Source organism: Chlorocebus sabaeus, chromosome 2 (assembly GCF_047675955.1).
Source record: "Chlorocebus sabaeus isolate Y175 chromosome 2, mChlSab1.0.hap1, whole genome shotgun sequence".
Classification (NCBI taxonomy): domain Eukaryota; kingdom Metazoa; phylum Chordata; class Mammalia; order Primates; family Cercopithecidae; genus Chlorocebus; species Chlorocebus sabaeus.
In genome coordinates, this window is record NC_132905.1 from 16,197,012 (window position 1) to 16,203,535 (window position 6,524).

The window sequence follows — 6,524 nt, forward strand, 5'->3', positions numbered from 1 at the left end:
GTCAGAGTCACATGATTCAGTCCAGCCAGTGGACTCTGATGGAGTGTCTTTTGGGGTGTGGGGTTGGGAGGTTGGGGGTTCTGGGGGGCATTTGCCCTGTCTGATAAAAGAGAGATGTGCCTGACAAAAGGCTTGCTTTCCTACCTTCACTGGACACTGTTGTGTGAACACAGCAAGTGGCAGCCATTTTCGGGCTATACCAAAATGAATCACGGAATTACAAAGAAATCTCCCTAGAGTCTTAGGTTCTGAGTTACCGAGTCATTCTCTGAGCTAACTACCTTCAGGCTTCTTGTTATGTGGGGCGGGGAGGGGATGGGGAAAGGGGGAACTAAGCCACTTTTTAGACTGAGGTTCTATTATTCTGCTCAAATCATTTTAAGTGGACTTAAAACATAAATGGTTCTGGAGCTACTGGAAGTCGTCTTACCTCCTGGAGAGCCCAAGAATGACTCCGTCATGGAGGAGAATGGAGCTGAAATAAACAATCCTGGTGGCTTGTTTAATCCCCTGAATCCACCTAAGTCTCACTTCTGAGTTTTTCAGTTGTATAAATCAATACATTTTACTTTTGCTTGAATCAGTTAGGGGTGTCTTTCTCTTGCAGTTGACTACATTAAACTTTAAAACTTTTGCATAATAAAGGATGTCGTTAAAAATTTAAAGATGTTCTCTACAGTAATATTTATAACAGCAAAAGCAAATGAATGAATGAATGAATACATAAGCAAATGAAAAATACCTACTCGTCTATAACACAATGGTTAAATAATATATGGTGCACCCATACCGTGTATGACTATGCAGGCATTTAAAGGAATAAGGTGGGTCAGTGTGCACTGGCAGAGGGCTATATCCCAGACATCTACTACATGAAAAAGGGAGGTGAAGAATGATATTTATAGGCCAAGCAAGGTGGCTCATGACCGTAATCCCAGCACTTTCAGAGGCCGAGGCAGGCAATCACTTGAGGTCAGGAGTTCGAGAGCAACCTGGCCAACATAGTGAAACCTCATCTCTACTAAAAATACAAAAATTAGCCGGGTGTGGTGGCGTGTGCCTGTAATCCCAGCTACTCCGGAGGCTGAGGCAGAAGAACTGCTTAAGCCCAGAAGGCAGAGGTTGCAGTGAGCCAAGATCATGCAATTGCACTCCAGCCTGAGTGACAGAGACTCCATCTCAAAAAAAAAAAAAAAAAAAAGAAAGAAAGAAAAAATATATTTATCTGTATGAATAACTGACATGTATTTTGCATGCCCACATTTATAGAGGTACATGCATGGAAAATAATCTAGAAGAACACAGGCTATTTATATGAACGAATACTGAGTAGGGAAGTGAAACTGTGGGAAAGGATGATGCTTTTATCCCATACACGTCCAAATTGTTTCCATTTTGATAAAAGTCTATTTTTTGTATTCATTGTGAGATTAAAAATGAAATTAAGATTTGAAAAATATATAAAATAGTTGTGATGCTCTAAGTGGGCTCTACTTAATACAAAACATTTCCTAATAAAGAAAGAAGAAGAAAGACGATAAGCAGCATGGGCAGGTGGACACGCAGCCTGGAAGCTGGAACGTTCTCCTTGGCTTTCCACCTTGGTCCTTCAGTCTCCACGACGGAAGCCTGAGAACAAGATAAGAATGCGCTCCCAGCCAGCATGTTGGGAGCACCTCTTTGTCCCCAGGGGTCCAGCCCTCTGACACAAGTGGGACCCAGTCTCTGCTCCCTGCCAGCCAAGCACTGGCACCTTAGAGCGGCTCTCCAGGCCCCCAAGCTGAACGTGGCTGCAGGAGGCCTTTTCTGTTGAGCCCCTCTGACCCTCGTGGCAGTTCCACCCAGCCCAGTTCCTCGGAGACAGCCTTTGAAGGCATCAGTTCCACCCTCTAGGGTGACAAAGAGGAGTGAATCTCCATCATTTCGTGTTTCTCTCATACATGAGAAACCAGAAGTTGGGGTAGCCTGCTTCGTGTGTATAAAGCTGCCACTCGAAACAGTATAGGCCGGGCACAGGGGCTCACACCTTTAATCCCAGCATTTTGGGAGGCTGAGTGGGGAGGATCATCCAAGCCCAAAAGTTTGAGACCAGCCTGGGCAACATAGGGAGATCTATTATTCTTAATGAGAGTCGCCATGCTGTCTATTAGGTCTCTGGAAATGTGTACCCTTTGACTGTCTGCCCATTTTTAATGTACTTTTATTTTATTTTTTATTTTTTATTTTTGATACAGAGTTTCGCTCTTATTGCCCAGGCTGGAGTGCAATGGTGCAATCTCGACTCACCACAACCTCTGCCTCCCAGGTTCAAGCAATTCTCCTGTCTCAGCATCCTGAGTAACTAGGATTAGAGGCATGCACCACCACGCCCGGCTAATTTTGTATTTTTAGTAGAGACAGGATTTCTCATGTTGCTCAGGCTGGTCTCGAACTCCTGACCTCAGGTGATCTGCCCACCTCGGCCTCCCAAAGTGCTGGGATTACAGGCGTGAGCCACCACACCCGGCCTTTTTTTTTTTTTTTTTTTTTTTTTTGAGACAGGGTCTTGCTCTGTTGCCCAGGCTGGAGTGCAGTGGCATGATCTTAGCTCACTTCAGCCTCAACCTCCTGGGCACAAGTGATCCTCCTAACTCAGTCTCCAGAGTAGCTAGGACTACAGGCACGTGCCACCACAGCCAGCTAACCACCACACACGTGCCACTACACCCACCTATCTCTAAAATAAAATAAAATAAAATAAAATAAAATAAATGAAAATAAAATAAAATTTAATAAAATAAATGAAAATTAAAAGAAAAAGAAAAAAACAATACAAAACACCAAACAAGTCAGCAAGAGTCTCACAATGAGCTCATATTCTAGAATAATAATGTTCACAGTGACCATAATAGCAGGCACTTCCTTAACACCTGCTCTGTCGGAAGAGAAGAGTGTTCTGCCCTGAGCCTTGGCTGTGCTGAGCTCCTGTTGTGTTCCAGGCAACAGAGTCTCTCTTGGGCATGGACCGGCATCGTGCTCCGCGATAGACGTGAGGGGAACGGTGAGGCCCTCCAGGGCCTCGTGGATTCTGGTAACATCATTGGCTTTTACTCCATGAGAGGCGACAAGCCACAGGCTGCTGTGAGCTGAGGAGTGGCAGAGACGACTCCACTATTGGCAGACCCTCTGGGCTCCGTGGGGAGTAGACCATCTGCAAGGCAGTCTGCAGCCAGGGAGAAGCAAGGAGACCCAGGAAGAGGCACCCACAAGAGTCCAACGGGAGATGATGGCAGCTAGGGCTGTAGCGGGAGAGGTGGCACGCGGAGAGGTGAACTCATCCTGCCTGTGTTTTGAAAGTGAAACCGACAGGATTTGCTACCAGGTTGGGGGTGGGAAGGACAGAGAGAGGTGTGAGAGCTGACTCTGGCTCAGAGGCATCTATTTACGTATGAAATCAACAGCAAAAATACTTATTCTTTCAAAGTTAATTATAATTTTTATCAAAGTCATACAAGGTAATAGGATTATATGGCTGACAATGAAAAGCTGCAGTTTCCCACCCCAACTCCCACTACTGCTCTCCAGAAACAACCATTTTCAACAATTTTAGCAGGTCTACGAGTATTAACCTCTACATTTGTGAGTAATATGTTTAGGTTGCTATTTGCTTATTTTTCTAGTTCATTATCTACTGTCTACAGACTATGAAACAAAAATCATGAGGATTTTGTTCTCAGACCAGAGCCCCTCATACATTCCCCTTTGCCCATCTTCCTGGAAGAGCCATATCGAGCCTTTACATACATAACAAATATAGACGATCCTGGGCAGTATGGCCAGACCCTGTCTCTACAAAAAATAAAAATAAAAATTTGCTGGGTGTGGTGGCACGTGCCTGTAGTCCCAGCTACTCGGAAAGCTGAATTGGGAAGATCGCTCGTGCCTGGGAGATTGAGGCTGCAGTGAGCTGAGATCACACCACTGCACTCCAGCCTGGGCAACAGAGCAAGACCCAGTCTCAAAAAAAAAAAAAAAAAAAGAAAGGAAGGTAGGAAGGAAGATAGAAGCACATTAAAAATGGGGAGACAATCAAAAGGGTACAAATTTTCAGGGACCTAATGTACAGCATGGTGACTCTCATTAAGAATAATATATTGTATATTTATACTCAATACTGTGCATGTGAAATTTGCTAAGAGAATAGATCTTCAGTATTCTTACCACACCAAAAAAGGCAACTATGTCAGGTGACAGATATGTTCATTAGCTTGATTGTGGTATTCATCTCACAACATGATGAATATCATGCATCTCACAGCATACATCAAAACATTACTTTGCACACTTTAAATATATATAATTTTTATTTGTCAATTTTACCTCCAGAAAGCTGGAGAAAGAGAAAAGCTCAGTGTTTACACCACCATGGGTAAAAACATCCACAACTGAGCCATGAGGTCTAAAATTTAATCATCTTTCTTTTACACATTTTTTGTTCTGTTTCATTTTTGTTTTCTCAAAAATGAGTAATGACTTTGCACTTTTCCCACTTCCGTGGTTTTCTCCATAGCAGTTACTAATCCACCCCTAAATTCCCCGCCCTGACTCATCAATTGTAACAAATGTTTAGTAAGATGGTAATATAGGGGAAAGTGGCAGGGGCCAGGCATTGAAGGGATTTATAGGAACGTTCAGTACTTTTCACGCAATTTAAACTGTTCAAAACACAAAAACATTCTATCAATGTAAAAACAGAAAAAGACAAAAGGGAGAAGTCACCCGTATCCTACCACACCATTTTTTTTTTTTTTTTTTTTTTTTTTTTGGAGAGTTAAGCAAAGTTAGCCAACACCATTGTCTCCCTAGATTGGACCTCGGACCTTGGGCCACCATACGGGGTGCTCCCAAACCTAACAGGCTCCAGGAGAAACACAGATCCCTGGGCATGTCGCCTGGGCAGCCCGAGGCAGAGCAGACCTGCTCTCCCCAGCCCTCGTGGCCCTCTGCCTGAGACGGCCCCTATCCGAGCAGCTTTGTAAATCTAAAAGCAGAGCCAGCCCTTCCTGGCTGCCACAAAAAGACCTTCCAACCACTTTCAAGGCTGGCACGAGCCCCCTTTCACCTTGGGATGTGATCCCTGTCTTACCTTCTATTGCTGAGGGCAGGGAACCTCCGGGAGACCAGGAGCAGGAGGCCAGCCAGCTGCGTCAGCATCTGAAACCACAGCCCCTCCCTTGTGCAGCCCTCACCGCCTGTGTTCTGTAGCCAGTAGGGCCTTGGCCCAGTGCACAGACAGACCTCGGGGAGTCGGGCATCCAGGACCAGACTGAGTCTCACAGACGCATATGCAGTGTCAGACTCCGTCTCCCAGCCACGGGCCAGCCCTGTTTCTAACTTTCTTTGCTGGAGCTGCATAAATAAATAAACACAGGAGTGTGTAGACGGATCCTGCCCGCTTTGGATTCCTAATCCCAGCTGGTCTGCTCCTCAGGTGCCAAGATCTGAATAATTAAGATGAGAGAAAACCTCCAACTCCTCTCATCTGCCATTTGCAGGAGGGCAAAGGTCCCTCCTAGAAGACAGTTCTTTCACAATTTATTGCATTGCATTGACTTGTGTTTTTGTATCAACCCCTTGCTAAGCTCCAAGCTCCACAACAACTAAAGCAGTCTGTGAACAATTTATCCCTCGTCCCTATCCCTCCCATTTCATAGGCGAGGTCACTGTTTCTCCAGGAATGGTCTGAGTCTTATGAAAAATGCAGATTCTCAAATCCCACCCCTGAACTACTGAAGTCGGGCTCAGAGAATTAAACATTTTTAAAAGCTCCTCAGGGGATTCATACACACATCTACCTTTGAAATATTTTGGAGTAGACGAGAAACAGACCCATTTATCTCTACGGATTAAAAGTAAGACTGGTTTTTCTGCTTATATTTAATGCAGTTATTCATACAATTTAGGTCTGGTTTCTTACTGTTTGTTTTTTATTTGCATCACCTTTCTCTCTCTTTTACTGCCTTATTTTTTCTTAACAAATATTTGTATTATTCCATTTTGTCAATTCCAATTAGCTCATTCATCTTAATATCTTCATTATTCTTTCACTGCAATACTAGGGATTCTAACATATCTCCTCCAGTCATTATGGTCTGCCCTAAATTAGAATCTTGCCACTTCCTGGACAATGGGGAACCATAGGGCACGGTAACCCCATTAAACATTTTTCCTGGATAGACGCATCATCCCTGTCACATCATCTAATTCTACAGATACGGTAAGCCCCACAGGACATTCTTGCTATTGTTTTATGTACTCACTAAATTTACCAATGTATTAAATTTCTGTGGCTCTCCGTTCTTTCTTGCATATCTACACTTCCATTTAGAATCATTTTTCTTCTGCCTGAAGAACTCTGGTGTTGATTTTAGTGCAGATCTGCTGGCAATAAAGTCTCTCGATTTTTGCTTCTCTAAAAATGCTTTTATTTCATCTTCACTTTCGAAGCATATTTTTGATGGGTATAAGATTGTAGAGAGGCAATT

General features: G+C 43.8%; 1 long non-coding RNA gene across 2 annotated transcripts; it reads right to left on the reverse strand.

Annotated features, from left to right (window-relative positions):
* Positions 1-538: 538 nt before the first annotated feature.
* On the reverse strand, positions 539-6,215 carry LOC140708887 (uncharacterized). 2 transcript variants are annotated; one of them, XR_012089177.1, is made up of 2 exons: positions 5,126-6,215; positions 539-3,354 (listed from the first exon to the last, which is right to left on the reverse strand). It is a non-coding gene; the product is annotated as an uncharacterized lncRNA (long non-coding RNA). The 2 variants fall into 2 exon arrangements; XR_012089176.1 differs by having other exon boundaries at positions 666-3,322.
* Positions 6,216-6,524: the final 309 nt, after the last annotated feature.